At 44.6% G+C, this 16402-nt stretch overlaps 1 long non-coding RNA gene across 10 annotated transcripts; it reads right to left on the bottom strand.

Annotated features, from left to right (window-relative positions):
* Positions 1 to 4031: 4031 nt before the first annotated feature.
* Positions 4032 to 16268, bottom strand: LOC108495327. 10 transcript variants are annotated; one of them, XR_001874076.1, is made up of 5 exons: positions 16135 to 16268; positions 15583 to 15625; positions 13570 to 14607; positions 11797 to 11943; positions 9893 to 10188 (listed from the first exon to the last, which is right to left on the bottom strand). It is a non-coding gene; the product is annotated as an uncharacterized LOC108495327 (long non-coding RNA). The 10 variants fall into 10 exon arrangements; XR_001874079.1 differs by having other exon boundaries at positions 13570 to 13773; positions 16135 to 16261; XR_001874082.1 differs by having other exon boundaries at positions 13570 to 13773; positions 16139 to 16261.
* Between the last annotated feature and the right edge of the window lie 134 nt (positions 16269 to 16402).

Below are 16402 nucleotides of genomic sequence, written 5' to 3'. Positions count from 1 at the left end.
ATTTGTCACCTGACTAGACCAAAAGTTGTTTTGCTCCCTTCCCTGCTACCTGCTGGCACCCCTTTTTTAGCCTGTGGATTTTCTTTTCCCTTTCATTACTGCTTATTTTTTATTTAGTTGTTTGTCTAGGTTTTAAACATGCATCTTTGAAACAAATGTCTTCACTTCCTAGAAAAATGTCACATCCCATGGTTGGGGCCTAGTGGACTTACACAGCAACCACCTCAATTGACTGTGATCTCATCTCTCACTGATGACACTTTCACCCTCTCTGTCTTCAACACCAAGCTCACCTGCTGTTCTTCCACTGAGAAAAGGACCTTGGGATCACCTGTGGGCAGGGTGCATTTGGTCTGTTCAACCACATCATCAGTATCAGCAGTGAGTGGGATCCAGTGTTTACACAGATATCCTACCAGGAGCACTTCTCCCATGCCCTATCCAGAGGCAAGAATCACAGAAGAGCTGGCAGTTCTTCCTACTGAGTGTAATTCCTGGCTTCCTGCTGCTGAAAACTTATCCATTCATGGTGATGTGGTGGTTTAAGGCAGAGGCTCAAATACCAGATGTTTATCTTACCACCCTAAGACCTCTTGTGTAACACTCCTCCTGTCTTCCCCCCAGACAAGTGAGACTGAACATCAAGGCTTCAGAGGCAGCTCCAGGACTTGTGCTGGCTGTGCATTCTTGCCAGGGGCCCATTGCCAAGGAATGGGAAAAAATGGAGTTGCAGGGCTGGGCTCTGATAGATGTTGATCTGAAAAAGGTCTATTTAATAAACAAACAAACAAGATGTTACATCCCCACAAGCACTGTTAGCAGGGAAGTGGGTTGCTTGGGGAGCCATCTAGCATTTGCAATTGGTCTATATTTAGTCCTTTGAAACTTCCCAGATAAAAGTTCTTTTAAGGTGATCAGAAACCTTTGACCACCATAAAATACACAGTGAGGTTACATGTCCCCGCTTCCTCCCTGTTGCCACAATACAGCCTCTCATACTTTGTGTTTGAATCATCAGGTTCCCAGTGCTAACACCCAGTCTCCAGCAGTGTGACTACACAGTAGGGAGACAGAACACGTGTTGGTTAAAGCCTGACAAAGCAACACTTGGATTTAGGTCAGGCACAGCAAACAGGAGTTACTTGTATGCTGTACCTGGCACCCATTCAAACACAGAGCCTGATGAATTCACACTAGCCCAGACATGCAAATGGTATCTGCCTTTTCCCTTTCCACAGACATTTCTTCTCAGACAGTACCTTCAGCTCCCTGTTTCTGTGCCCCTACAATTCAGGGCTGACACAGGGCGTGTTTGCACCATCATTATACATGTCCCTCTCTTCTCAGTGCATCCACAGCAATGCTGCCCCTCACCTGCCCATCCACCATCCGACTCTGCTACAGCTGTGGCACAAAGCAGGCAGCAGACAGTGCTCAAACTCCAGCTGCACATCCCAGATTGTCCAGCTGGGCCTCCTGCAGAACTCTGACCAGGAAACCATCTGCTGGACCTCACACCTTCTGATGGACTGCCAGGACTCTCAGGGCATTCATTTGATAATGGTGAATTCACCTTTCATCCTCACGGTCTTTTAGACTTTGTCTCTCACCCCACTGTTCCTTTATCCCTTCCCACTTTCCCCTGGCTGCAGTCGCTTCCTGGTGGTAGAAGCAGGAGCAGACTTTAGTTTCTGTTCCAGAGTTGGCAGAGGCTTTTAACTCTGCATTTAAGTCTGGATTTGCAGAGGCTTCAGTTTGTAAAGCCTTAACTCCTTGTTCGCTGATTGTTGGAGTTGAATTTTGTCCTTTCTTGTCTTCTGGCCCAGCTCAAGGCCCCTTAGTGCAGCTGACTCTGCATTAATGAAGTTATGGAGAAATGTTATTAATTTTTTGATTAATGTAAGTATTATTATTTCATAATGAATGCATGATTACTTTACACATTTATAGGGATTATATTTACCTATATTTTATATTCAAAATAGAAAAGTACAAATATCACAAGTAAAATATAGATGAATTTAGCCATGAAGTATTTCTCAGCTTTGCCAACTCCTGATGGAAAAGAGATTAAATCAGACTAAGAATGCAGTAACCTCACCTACAAATTTAAGACTGACTTGGTGGTAGAAGATTACATACACACCAGGGATCACTTGGGATTAGGTAGCATCTTGAGTATATTGTCAGGCTGTACCGGAAACCAATTTAGCACAGCTCTATTTGTTCTTCAGCTTGTACTCAAAGTTTAACTTGTATATGCCTCAGTCTTGAAATTATTTTAAATGCTTCTATTAAAAACATATGTGAGCTGGGCACAGTCAACCACAGAATGACTTCTCTGAGACATGTCCTAAGTGCTGGGATTCCTGAGCAGCTTTCAGGCTGTTCTGGAGGGAAACACGCAGCTCCTTTCTACAGCACACGTCCCCCTTGGCTTCTGCACCGCATGTGGGTCCAGAAGGCCGAGGTCGTAGGATGCAATAACTCTGGTCTTCCCAATTTTCTCTGCTCAGTGCTTTAGAACAGTGAACTTGTGTGGGTTTTCTTCACATTTCTAATTTATGTTGGTTCTCACATGCTTGGGCATCCCCTCAGTAGCAGCCAGAGTTACTTCCCAGGCCTGGTATTTTCAGTGCATGTCTGGAATTTTGGAATGGGGTGGTGAATTTGGACCCTTGTATGCTGCAGTTGTTGATTTGCTTCTTGCCTTTTCTACTTCAGTTGTGTATTTGTATAAAAATTAAGAATCCTGGTAGGTATTTTTAGTGCAGGATCCAGGGGTTTTGGCTTTTTCTTAGGTTTAGATGGGGGACTCTGAGTTCTTTGTTATCCAGAGCACTGTCTGTACAGTTGCCATACATTAAAGGAGCTGGAATAAAATCGGTGCAATATCCAGTTTCACCCAAATGAGGTTGTTGAGCAGGATCCAGAAGATCTGTATCCACAGAAGGCAAACACAGTATTTGAACAGAAACAAAGCCTGCGATTTATTTCATTATTTACCAAGTGCTGCCATGGTGCTCAGTACTATATAAACATTCCCTGCCCCGGGTTATTAATACTACCAGGCACAGGCAGGTTCAAGAATCAAAACACCTTATATTAAATATTCCCAGAACGAAAGCTGTAAGGACAAGTTAAAAGGACAAAGTTATCCGTAGAGGAATCCTGTTAATGAAGTTTCAGACTTCAAAAATAGCTACATGTTCCAATAAGAAGAAGTTCACATTTGAGGACCTAACTCTCCACCCATCCATATAACAACCCCGCACGGACTATTGCTGTAACACATTTCTGCCCCGCTCAGTGTGTGAGGGATGCCAGCATGGCCTTTTTGTTGTATCATAAGGAACATCCACCCCCCCTAACAAATATGGAGAACTAGTAGGAGATCAGATTTTGGGGGTTACACTACATAGTGATCCCATATTTAGGGAGAACAAGAAGGTTTTGGTCTTTAGACTGCATAGCTCTGGAAATGCTGGGGAGTCACTGCAGGGTCCCCAGCATATGTTGTCAGTGGGTGAACAGTAAAAGGGAAAATGTTCAGGAAGAATGAAAGGTCACATCTTTACCTCTTACAGAAGGACTAAAAGATGCAAGCTATTTGGAGGCACCTGGCAGAAGAAAAAAAAGGAGTGTTTTACTTAGATATGACTTAAGAACATTATAAATTCTTGAGAAAGGCTGGGAAAATTGTACTTAAATGCATCAGGTTGAAATGATCCCAAAGGTATACAATTGCTTGATGAAAACATCAATCATTTTTAAAAAAATTGTGTATGCATGCTTTAGGTCAGTGAAGATTACATCTTGTGTAAGGCCACTTAAAAGACAGAGCTCTCACAAGAATTACAAATTATTCTGGGCCCATGAAAATCATCCTGGTTTTAATTACAACATTAAAGACAAATCCACAGAGTTGTAAGTTCTGCTGGCAAGCAATCATTATAAATCTGGACAAGGGATCACATAGAAATTGTAAATAAGGGCTGTGAGAGATTTCAGTACTAGCTATTTTCGTCTTTAGAAATGTTTTTCATTTCAAAAAGTCATCAGCACTTGTGCTCAGCCAAAACTTGCTCATAAGACTAACCGGGATTTCTGAACATAAACTGTCCTTAAAAGGATACTGTCAACTCCCAACTAGTCAGTTTTGAGAAGAATTTTAAAGATCTTTCAGTACATGAATCCCTGGGGTGATGCCTGTCCTTTTGTCACAGTACTTCACCTTTTTTCCTCAGTGCTTTATCTTGCCCTTTTGCAGCATCAAAGGCACCACACAAGCTCAGGGAACCAGAAAATAGGGAGGTGAAACTGAGAGCCTGGAAAGCATTGTCAAATGCTGAAAACAAGCCAGGGGAGCTGAACAAAGAACTGAAAAGGTATATCTCCTTTTATTAACTTTCAGTTCCAGGAATTGTTTGGAAAAGAGAGAAAAATGTCAGGTAACGATGCTCCTGCAATTTAGAGTTTAATTACAGCCAATACTGCAATAAAGAGAGGAAAGATGGACAAAATGAAAATTCTCTTCTGATATTAAGATGACCTTAAAAAATACTTTTAAAAAGGCAAAAATTCAGACAAAGCAAGAGTTCAGCATGTTGTGGAACAGACATACAATATAGTTCCTATATCCTGGCACTTTAAACCAGAAGTTTGTTACAAATATCATGATCCAATGCCATGAGTTGTTGGAGGTGATAGTTACACTGACTTCAGGGGGTACTGAGGGCAAACTGGGAGAGGAGTCCCTCAGATCATCAGACAAGAGTTGTACACGTCTGTAACGCGTTTTATTATATTACATTTGTGTCAGCAGCCCTATCCTCCCAGTGGGATTTGTGCAGCTGGGTCCTTCATCTTGCAGGGACCCTCAATGATAGCAAAAAATATCTTTCAGTAAAGCTGTCAGGATTCAAACACTGCTGCCCCTCTGAAACGAACCTGAATCCTACTGGGACCTTTGTTTGGCCTTTCCTTACCTTCTGCATTTGCTTGAGAAGAGCTGCAAGGACAGCCCCAAGAAACAGCCCCAGCAAGCCTTGCCCAGTCCGACACCAGCTTTATTCCAGATGAAGAGGTTTGGAGCTGGTGATGCAGATCAGCCAAGCAAGATGAATCCCATGCATAAACAGCAGCTTGCATGTGAGCCTGTCATTACAGGCTCTTCCCATATAACTTCAGCTGTCTAACATGGAATGACGAGTAGGCAAAAGCACCTTTGGAGGTGCCATGTCTCCTGTTGACTCAGCAGGATGACTAAACTCCTCACTGGTGCCTACAGTCAGGCTGGCCATGTTCCCCCTCCCACTGTGCCAATCCCTCCCTAGGCAGTTTTCCACATACAGCAGGCAACTCACATGCTACATATACATCACTCGTGGTGTCTGCTGATATCTCAGAGACAATTATAAAATAGTCACTTGGAAATGGCAGAGTTTCTTAAAGAGGCAGCCAAAGTTAACCCTTCTCCTTTGCTTTCTTCTTTCCATTTGTCTTCTCAGCCACTCTCATTGTTGTCCAGCATTTGGCACCGCTGTAAAAGTTGTTATGCCAGAGTGTTTCAAAAATAAGATAACCTTCTGCTCTGTTTTATAGTGGGTCCATTCATGAAGACCAGAACTTTCTATCCTGCAACGTCAGAGTTAATATCCCTGAGATATTCTACTATTCCACAGCTGTAAAAAAGAAGCCAAAGCAAACCTAAAAGAATTTAGCATGGAAAACATATTGCAGCTTTAGTGACACACTGGGCTTTTGTTTAGGTTTCTTTATTATGACGAGTCATAGTATGTAAACTTCTCATACAGTGACCAAGTCATGTGTCTGCTTTATTTTAGCTTTGGAAACAGCAGCAATGCCTTTGAGAAAGGACCTGAGAAGTCCTGAAAGCCAAGGTACCCTCATAAGCACTGTGCTGCTTTTTCACCCTTTGGCTAGAAAACAGAGGTGTAGATTCTCCAGACCAGCCCTTTCCACATTAGGCCTTCCTTTTAAGACCCTGGCATTGGGAATGCTGTTAGCAAAAAAAGGATGTCTTGTTCTGTGTCTGTCTGGCCTGCCTTGAGCAGAAGTTAGCCATGCACAGGTGAAACCAGCAGAGCTCTGTTAGTGCTGGTAGTTCCACTGCTACTTTTATTACTGGAGCTGCTCCAATCAGAAACCCCTTCAGCAGGGTTAGGGTGAATGGAGTTTGAAAACAGCTCCCCATCCCTCTCCTCACCTTTCAGCCGGGTCCTACAGAAGACTTAAACTAAGCAGAGAGATTTCCACTGCTCTCATTCCCCAGGTGAGTGTCCTACAGTGCACCTCTGCAGTCCTGTTCATGGAGAGGAGGGGTGGAAAGGGAGATGGGAGATTCCCCTGGTTCAGTAAGTGCAATGCCCATCCTTGCAGGTATAAAAGGGCAGCAGTGCAGTCATCTATATAAAGAATGTTCTTCAGAGGGGTCATGTATAAACTGCCTGATGGCAAGGGTATCAAATGAAGGTCGAGCATCAGAGACCTTTAGGCTATTACGAAATATGACTCATGGATTAGTTAACTGCCTGTCAGATTTTCCATTATGAAACTTTAACCACAGCCCATATCTGCACAGCACCAACACCTGTAGAAGTACAAACAAACAAGTGGTTATGTATGCATTTGCACTGAAGTGGGTCAGGAGATGTGCTATGGTATCAAGAGAAGCTTTTTCCTTAGTTACAAACTATTAACTAAGGAATAAAAATGAGAGGAGGGGGAGAAGATGCTATGAGAGTAAAAAAATCTCTTTTGAAGTACTTATTTGCCAAAGATTCTGCAAGATAAATCTTTACAGTTTAACTATATCAGATGAATCAACCTAAAAGTTCCCCTCAACAAAATACCATTATTTTAGCCATGATGAACATCACTGCTTCCTAATCCAAGCATTTGCTTTTCCAATTTCCCTTGATGGCATGAGCAGATGTGAAAAAGCAACTATTCCTGCTCTGGAAAATGATTATTTAGATACTAAACTAAGAAAGAAGGATTTAAAAAAAATTATTTCCGAAAATCAGTAAGATGTAGCCATTTAGTGGAAGACCCTCATATGTCTCTCATCAGCCATGACACCTGGCTGCTTTGAGGTGGCTGTAAATTCAAAAAGGCAGAAGATGTGCTCTGAAGGTTTCCCACAGGAAGTGGGGCTTTTGACCCCTGTGTCACCACTTTGATGGACTCCACAGGTGAGATTCAGCTCACCTAATTTTAGATGTCTACAGTGTCTATCTCTACATCTGAGCCTGTTGCCCCACAGGCAATTTAAAGGTATGTCTTATCTGATCTATTTTAAATACCTACTTTGGGATGAGATGATTCATGACCTCCGAGTGCCTTTTTCTCCGCTGCAGCTGAAAGAGGGGCCTGAGATGACTTGGCTGGAGATCCTTCCATGTGTCCATCTACAGCTGATTAGATGAACCTGCCTGAATGCTCTGCCCCCACAAGGCTGGTAATTCATATGAAATGAGCTGGTTAACACTGCTCCTTGCTATTGCAATGTTTTGTCCATATCACAAAAACACCACCACATCTGGCACAAATGAATCCTCAGAGGCTGCCTAGAGGTTACTGATTAAGGAGGAAACCTGAACCACTTAGATATATTTCATCACCACATTGTCTTCTTGTCTCTAGAGATGTTCCAGATCACAAGTTAGGTATGGAGTTCTCACTCCTCCTACCACTGTGGTGTCTAATCTGTGAAGACAGTAGTCTCCATTTCCATGCCTTGTCAGTCCAGCTCATTTCAGGAACACTATATTCATTTAAATGTTAAACTGCTGCTCTACGAGAAGTTCAGAAGATGTAAACTGTAAGGCACAATGAAAAACAATTCAGTCTCAAGAAGTGAAGTCTGAGGAGGGGCAGAATAGCAGCACACAAATATATAAAAAGCAGTTGCAAAGAGGAAGGAAATAAACTACTTTTCCTGTTTACTATGAACAGGCTAGAAGTGATGAGTACAGGGAGACTTAAGTTACTTCACAGTGAGGTGACACACAACAAGCCAAGTGCAGCCACTTCTTGGAGCTGAAAACCACCATCGTGCCATCTTTTAGACAAGGGGGAAGTCACCAGGAGCTGCTGTCTTAGAGAGAGGCAGCAGCAGCTCCTGCTTCCCTGCAGGCACTGAGCTGCCTGCCTCGGAAAGGGGTGGGAGGGTTTCAGCTCCACCGTGTCCGTGTCCGTGGGTGTCTGAAAGGAGCCGGGGGCCTTTAGCTCACTAAGCAGCTTTTCAGTCCCAGCATGAAGCAGGGGTTCCTGCCTCACAGCTGAGGAGCAGTGGGTGTGCTGACATGACAGCATCCTGGGGCCCTGCCCCTTAGGAGAAGACAACTATTGCCAGGGTTGGGAGCCCTACCCCAGTTTGGGCATGGAGTTGGTGTTCTGGACATCCAGTCCGATGAGCATCCATCCAGAGTGGATGGATATATTTAGTCTTAAGGCAGTGTGGTGGACTAGATGTCTCAAAACCCCTTTACCTTTAATGATTTAAGTGGAAAGGTTGCAATGTGCATGCTGAAGCCTGAGCTAAGCCTCTTACAATGGAGTGGGCCAGAGCTCCAGCTGTGTAACCTCCACTGCTGACCAAAGCCAGCAAGAGGGACAGGGTGGCCTTTGATGAACCCATCCAGAAAAAAAGACTATTTTCTACTGACATTAAATTTTTTATGGTTCTTTCTCTGCTGCCACCACAAGAGATATGACTGAAAGATTATGCAGCTAGGTGCTCCTATTTACTACTCCAACATGTATAAACAATGTAGAAAACATATAGGAGGGGAAGGGGAAGAAAGTGATTTCATTTAAAATAAAAACTGAAACAAAACAGGTTTCACTCAGCCACATTCAGTCTCACACAAGTGCAGCCACCAGGCATCAGGTCATCATGTTCAAGCCATCTATCCAAAATCCAGGCAATATGAAGACCATGCCCAGGTAATGGGTCCAGGATCTGTGTGATGCCATAGAGAACACAAGGGATGCCATCTATTAAGCCCTTTTCATGTCTCCTGGGCTATTCTTGGATTCGTGACTATGCACAGGGTTTGGACATCTTTTTGTATCTTTTTTGAATTTTTGCAACAGCATCTGCATCCTGTCCCAACTCTGACAATCATGAGGGCTAATCACTTTGTCCCCAGTTCTGAGTGTCTTGAGGGATAACAGGGAGATGCCCTGTGGTCTTGGTGACCTGCTAACTCAGGCCATTCAGAGAGCACTTTCCCCTCTGAGTGCTCCAGCTGGTGCCTCCATATCCAGACCTTCCCTCTCCTCTGCTCACAACTCTACAAGGTTTTGTACTTTGAGTTTCTTTACCTCTTCCATTCTCTTGCTGGAGACCCCTCACTTGCCAAGGGACAGACCTAATCAACACTCAGTGGCAACAGTGAGGGAATGAAAGGATGGGCCTTCCTCCCCTTTTTTCTTGAAGAGCAGAATTGGGTTTGGTTAATGATTTAGGTCTTTTAGTTCCTGGCAGGGCACAGCAAAGATTGCTGGCAGCAAGGGTAGCAGATCCCTTAGGGCTGGGGACTGGGGACTGCAGGGGAATTCCCAGGGCATCAGAGCAGGGTCTGGCAGCCCAGGCCATTCCCATTCCCCATCCAGGTGCAGCTGGGGGCAGCCTCAGGCACCGGGCACCTCCCCAGCTCGGGGACAGCCATGGCTGGGACAGGTCATGGGCCCATGGCCAGGCAGGGCAGGGCTGTGGGGAGCTGGAGACCAGCACTGCTGTGGAGCTGGGGGTGTCCTCGGGACTCTGACAATCCCACAGGCCCTTCTGAGCTGCCATCACACTCTCTGGTCAGTGACCCTCTAGAGGATTTTCAAAGAAGACTCTAATGCTACATTTATGTTACATAACATAAAAGTTACATTTGGTATTTGGAAATAGTAATTAGAAGAGGTTTACAGAAACCAAAATGAGAAACATTAGTGCCTTCTTCAAAGTATAATACTAATGCTGATTAATATAGGAGCCATCTTGACTAGGTGCCTGTTTTGATTTAGGCAATTACTAGCTTACCAGTTCAAACCAGTTAACAATGAGAATTCACAGAATCCAAGATTTACTGATGTGCCTCTTCCCTTTCTTCTTGCTGCTATAAGTCTCTCTTCTTTTGTCTTCACCTTCTGTTCCTTTGAGCTTGTCTACAAGAGAAAGTCACACTCATAAAATTACAGTCTGCTTGTAAACCAACATTTAACTCCAGGCATTCATTCAAAGAGGGGCAGTAGATGGATGCTCATGACTTTTTCCTACTGAATACCGTCATACTACAATTTACTTGGCAAAGGACTCAATTTTTAATACCTGTAGGAACAGAGTGGGAGCCAGGCCCCTCTCCTGCCCTGTGGACTGGGATGTCCTGGCAGGAAAAAGGCTGCAGTGGGCATCATCTGCTTCACAGCTCGTGTCAGAACACAGTGACAGCAGCGGCTGCTGCTTTGGTGGGACCAGCTACCTCTGCCCAGTGGATTGAGACTCCTGCTGAGGTCAAGACCATGCCCCCAGCTTTTCACTCCCATTTGGAGGACACAATGGGCAGAAGAAGCTGCTGGGCTCTCTTTGTTCTGGTGTAGGAAAATTTATTGCTTTGCAAGTTCTTCCTGTTCCTAATTGACCTGATCTAACCTGAAATAAGCCATTTGTATTCCTGCAAAGAAATACTAGGGAGTCCACATGGCCTTTTGCCCAGGTTTAACATAATTTCTTTAAAGCAAACTGCAAATTAATAGTAGTGCAACTTTCCTGTGCAGGCAAGCCCTCAGTCTAATTGGAACATGGAAAACAGCATTTGTGAAGACAAAGCAGTGCATAAACTTGGGGATTGAGAGAGGAAGGCAAGGTAATTTGGAGTCCAGTGGGGACAATGGAGAGATCCGAATGCAGAGAGATAAAAGTGATTAAGGTTTTTAAAATCCAAGCTAGCAAGGAATCTAGGGATATGAAAAATAGAGCCCAACTCAGAAATTTTCAATGTTCATAGAACTGCCATATTCTTTCCATTCATTCTTCCAGTCGGGACAACAACCCTTGTCATTTTAGTCAAAAAATACCCTCCCTTCCACCCTCTACAACTCTCTACAACTCTGAGCCACAGAAAAAGTCCAGCATGGTTCTGACAGTGCACAAGCTGGAGCATTCAGTTAGTGCTGCCTCTCAGTAACAATATTAATACTTGAAAATCTCTCTCACTTAATAAGGAGCAACACTGGGCATTCCCCAGATAGCTGAGGCCATCCACTCAACCTGAGCACTCCTGGCAGCTGCACCATGTTGCACAACCACCATCTGCAAAGGTCAAAGCTTGCCAGGTGCTCACCCCTGGCAGCAGAAGTCAAACCCCTGCACACAGGAGGGGAGAGAGCTAGTAAGGCCCTTCCTTGAAAACCCGGGATGCATCTACTCCATCTCTCACATGTGGCCAGGGAAAATCCTCCACAGCCAAGAGAGGTGCACAGCAGACAGAGGGACTTTTTGGCAAAGCAGGGATATTTAGCTGGGACATGGGGTGGAGGCTGGGAGTGAGGGTCTGGATATCCCATCAGGCTCTGGAGGAGTGACTTCTTGGGGGCTCAGGGAGGAGGGAGGGGGAGGAAGCCTCTCCTGCTGCAGTTCTACACTCCTCTGGACCCAGGCAAGCAAGGCAGCCCCAGCAGGCAGGCAGGCCAGTCCTTTTTTTGGGCTAAGCATGTAACACAGCAGGCTCACAGCAAGCAGCATGGATGTATCTTTGCTGTTCTGCTCACTCTTACCTCAAAAGGGGACCATCTTCATCTTATCTCCCATTCCTTTGCCTCTATTCTGCTGCCATTTCAGTGATAGCCTTGGGTGGCAGTCCTGTGCCCTGACTCCAGCTCAAGAAGTATCTCCTGTGTGAAAGTTACGGACTCATTCTTCCTCTGTCATGTAACAAGAAGAAATAAGGACAAGACTGTGCTTCCTCAGTTCCCACAGAAACCTGTGACTACTTGATCTTGTCACTAAACCATTACAGAAAATAAAAATAGGACTTCATTTAAAAAAAAGAGAGAAAGAGAAGCTGCTTCAGATAAGGATTATTATATGTTTGAAATGGGCAAATTCTCTCTGCATATCCCCGTTCTAGAGTCATAGCTTATAAAACTTTCTGTCTCTCCTTTCTCACAGTCTCTGCTGTCTGTAAACAGTCTTTAGTGGTTTTTCAGGACAAGATGTGAATGTCTTTGAAGCTTTAGAACACGCTCCAGGCACCTTTTCAGAGATTCATCACGAATCTGCTCTTCATCAAGCCCTCTCCAATCAATTGTGTACATTCTATCTACCAGTCTGTGAGTGTGGAGAGAAAAGGGAAGGAGAGCCAGCAATGCTTGGGTGGCAATACACTAGCCAAAGAACAGAGTAGCTCTTAATCAGATTGCCTTTTAATTCTTCAGGTGAGTTAAAGGCATTATGTCCTCTCTGAGACTTAGGATAGATGTATACTCAGCAAAGGCAATGACAGAAAATAGTGTTGCAGCATAGTGGAAAATTCTGTAAATATTCTATCAATGCTGTCCAGGCACAGTTTAATAATAATGTTTTTATTAGTAGCAACTTCCTTTATTACTTAGATTTTATATCAAAACAGAGTCAGAAGGACAAAAACAAATAAAAAAACCCTGTGCACATTTTGGCTAAGATACCTGATGTAATTCTACAGGCAACAGAAAATTCTGCCCAGATTTTCCTGAGATTCCCCCCGAGTTCCATGGCTTGTGTAATGGGCACCCAGTGCACTCCTTTCCCAAGAAAATGTGGGTGCACATCCTGTGCTCTCATTCTGTTCTGCCCCTGCCTACCCAGAGAAGGAGGCTGTGGCTCCACACAGGCTCCTTCAGCAGCAGCTCCAGGCTCCTGTTGTCCCTGCCTGGGGCTGGTTACCCCTCTCATGTTGGACTGGCAGAGGCACTTGTGATGCCTCCCTGCCAGACTGATCCAGTTGAAAAATAGCACCCTCTCCACACCAGTTTATTTGAGTCTGAAATGAGCTGGGCATGCAGAGTGAGATGGGGACTACATCAGCTGGCAATGCAAGTGTGAGAAATCCTTGGCTAACACTGAGTTAGGGCACATGTATGGTAGGAAATATTCACTAAATTGACAAAATTGATTGACCACAACCCAATATCCCACACACATTTACCAGGGCAGAGAGCTGATGTAGGCAGGGTCTCTTTCTATGCCTACAAACAGAGTTATTTTAAATTCAGATCAGTTCCTTCATTGACTGCACGGACTGGCATCACTAATAGCTGTACTGGGACAAAAGAGGGGACACCTGGGGGACAGAAACAAATGGCAAGTGCTGGGAACTGCCTACACCAGTCCTGATGCCAACAGAAATGTCTGAACAGAGACAGCTTTTCAAATGTGAGGAACCTGGTAAAGCTGTCCAATGCAACAAGCCTAGTTTTGTTTTGAAGTTAGAGGAAAGGTGCCAGCTTTAACAATGCTTTTCCATTTTATTCTGCTGCATAGTTTTTTACATAGATTATTTTAAAACTTACCCAAAGAGTCCAAAGAGTTTTGTAGCCACTGCTGTAGGGAAATGCAGACTTTTTAGTGAAGGCTTCACCAGCAGTACCATCAATGGTTGCATGTGCTTCTTCTTTTTATGTTATTCCTCCAAATCAGTAAAATTTTGCCTTTTGACTCCTAAAACTGTCCACAGAACTTTGGGAACTGATCAGATGGAGCATGTAAAAATTATGCTGTTAAAGACAGATTTCTGATGTTACAGAGAGATATACGCTGTTGACTAAAGACTCTTTCCAAGTCCCTCTGCTAACCTGTGGCTGGACAACACTGAAGTTACATTTTTATTGCCCTGCTTACAATATGAAAGACTCACACAAATATTGTATCGTACTCATAAGCAGCTCTGTAGAACAAGAAACAAGTTTTCAGTACTGCAACCTGAGAATTACATTCATGGTAGGATTTATTTTGTATCACACTCTGGATTTCAGGGCCTGAGTTGCTTTATGATTAGTAAAATATCTCCTTTCCTTAGAAGTGAGGCCATAGTTCTGTAAGATGAGAAATCTGCTTGCTAAGATGGTTAGTACCATATGACCTGTTGATAGTTTCAAAACAGATAAGGAAGCTCATGTACACAAGGTCAGTATCTATCAGTGTTGGATAAAAATATTCTAAAAGGCAGATACAACTTCATAAACCGTGTTGACTTCACAGCTCACAAGGGTTTGGTGGCAGCTGGTGACACTGTTTTCCTAATGCAACCTCCTCCACACCCAGAAAGCTGTATTTCTGGCTATTTGGGGGTTAACAGTGTAGCCTTTCAGTACTACTACCAGAGGAGGCTCTGCAGGTGAAGGAACAGCAAATTTGGGAATCCTGCTAGGATTTGAGTGTCCAAGCACCTGGCAGTGTCAGGTTTTAAGCAGTTTTGGTCGAACCCATCAATAAAAACTTGCTGAGTTTAACAGTAAGCAGGGTTTGTGAGGACTCCAGTGTTGGTTTAATGCTTGACTCAGGTACTCAGGAGCTGCTCAGCTTCCTCCAGGGAATTGTGTCTGACTCAGCTGTGGAAGAATAAAAGTGAAACAGAGAACTAGGTCCTGCCTAGTGCAGATGGCAACTTAATAACAGAGGGAAAACTGATTTCCCCAAGAACTGACTTTCCTTATTGCAGGATCAGGGTTTAAATTGCTATGATACTTCTAAAACTTGCACAGCAAAGAATTAATTAATGTCATTTTCTAGTGCATATGAATAATCTCAAACAATGCCCTTGTTTATAAAAGCACTGAAGACACTGCAGGGATGTAAACATTGCAGAATTGTTCAGAAATTAGAATTGTCTCCAAAGCAGTAAGAAGAAAAGGAATTAAAAGATTTATTTGACACTTGCTTTCAGAAAAACCCCACAAAATTTGGGCCTCCATCCAGTAATAGCTTTTTAAAAGAATACAGAAACTTTTTCTTTTTTCCTTTTAACTGTCAGGCAGCCTCAGTGAAGACACCTGCAAGGTTTTAAATTATATAAATAGGTGCACATGGGGAAGAAATACAAATATAAATCTTTAAATCTGGAGTTGTAGCTGGATGAAGGAGCATTGTGGAAGAGTGAAGGAGAGAACTGAGAAATGTTTTGTTTAAGGCCAGACCCTGTCCTGTACAGAACTGACAGGTTTGTCTGTGAGAAGGTGTTTTGCTCATTTAAGGATTTGTTTGTAGATGTTTAAACCTTGCAGGGCTTAATTTCTGGAATGGGAGGACTTTGGTTCTGGCGCTCCAACTTTAAGGGCAGGAAAACCTAAGCAGAGATTAACTATATGTGTGAGTACTGTGGAAAAGTTTTGTCTTTCTTTTGAATCCCACAGTGAATCCAGCCATCCTTCTGGAGTTTAAATCTTCCCTATGCTCTCTTGTTGGAGGAGGGAAATGGAGGAATAATTGCTGTGTGTGGATCAAGGACAACCAAACTCATGTCCTTTTCCTTGGATACGTCAGTATGTCCTGACCCCCAGAGCATGTTTGTCGGGACTTTTACTGACCCAAATTCCAGGAAGTGGCTCCAGTGTTTTCTGTGTCAGCAGGCTGTGATGGAAGGGAAGGGGGTTATTTATATACTTTTCTTTTTAAAGACAGGCACTTTAATGCTTATTATTTGAGTGATGTTTACAGGCTAAGAGTCTTAATGAGTCCAAGGTGGGGCATTTTGGGGATGTAATGGGAGGGTGAAACTGTCACCACAGGGAAAATGGGACTGCCGGGGGGAACCTTTGGCATGTCCTTTGATTTGACAACTAAAGGTTTTAGGGGGAAAAAGATGCCGGATGTGTGCAACAACTCGTGTCGACCACCACCAGCAGCGTGTCGGGGTGAGCGGCTCGCAAGGATGTGCCCCGGGGCTCCGGGCAAAGGGGACTGTCTGAGCTGTGCAGACGTACAGGTTATGGTGTCCGCACCCGCGCTAAGGGCAAGTGGCGGAGCCCGGTGTGTTCTGGGGGGCAGCGACCCCTCCTCCCCTCACCCCCCCAGCACCGCCATTACGCGCTGCGCCACTGCCCGGGGGAGGGGAGCGACAAGATGGCGGCAGCACCTACCCACGTGACTCAAAGCCTGCTTCCTTCTAGAGCCGTCCGGGCCGCGCGCGCGCGCGGGAGCTCTCGCGAGAGCGGCGAACAAAAGGACAGCGCGGCGGAGCGAAAGGGGGGGGTCTCGTGATCTCGCGAGAACTCGCGGCCGCTCTCTCCACCACCCTGGAGAGAGGGGAGTGAGGAGGAAACCTCGCGGTATCTCCGGGAGCCACCGCGCGGGCCCCGGCGCCCCGAAGTCTCGCGACAGCTCCGGGAGCATCCCTTTCACTGTGCG

The sequence above is a fragment of the Lepidothrix coronata genome, unplaced genomic scaffold (assembly GCF_001604755.1).
Source record: "Lepidothrix coronata isolate B3197 unplaced genomic scaffold, Lepidothrix_coronata-1.0 Scaffold30, whole genome shotgun sequence".
Classification (NCBI taxonomy): Eukaryota; Metazoa; Chordata; class Aves; order Passeriformes; family Pipridae; genus Lepidothrix; species Lepidothrix coronata.
This window is presented reverse-complemented; position numbering and strand designations above follow the sequence as displayed.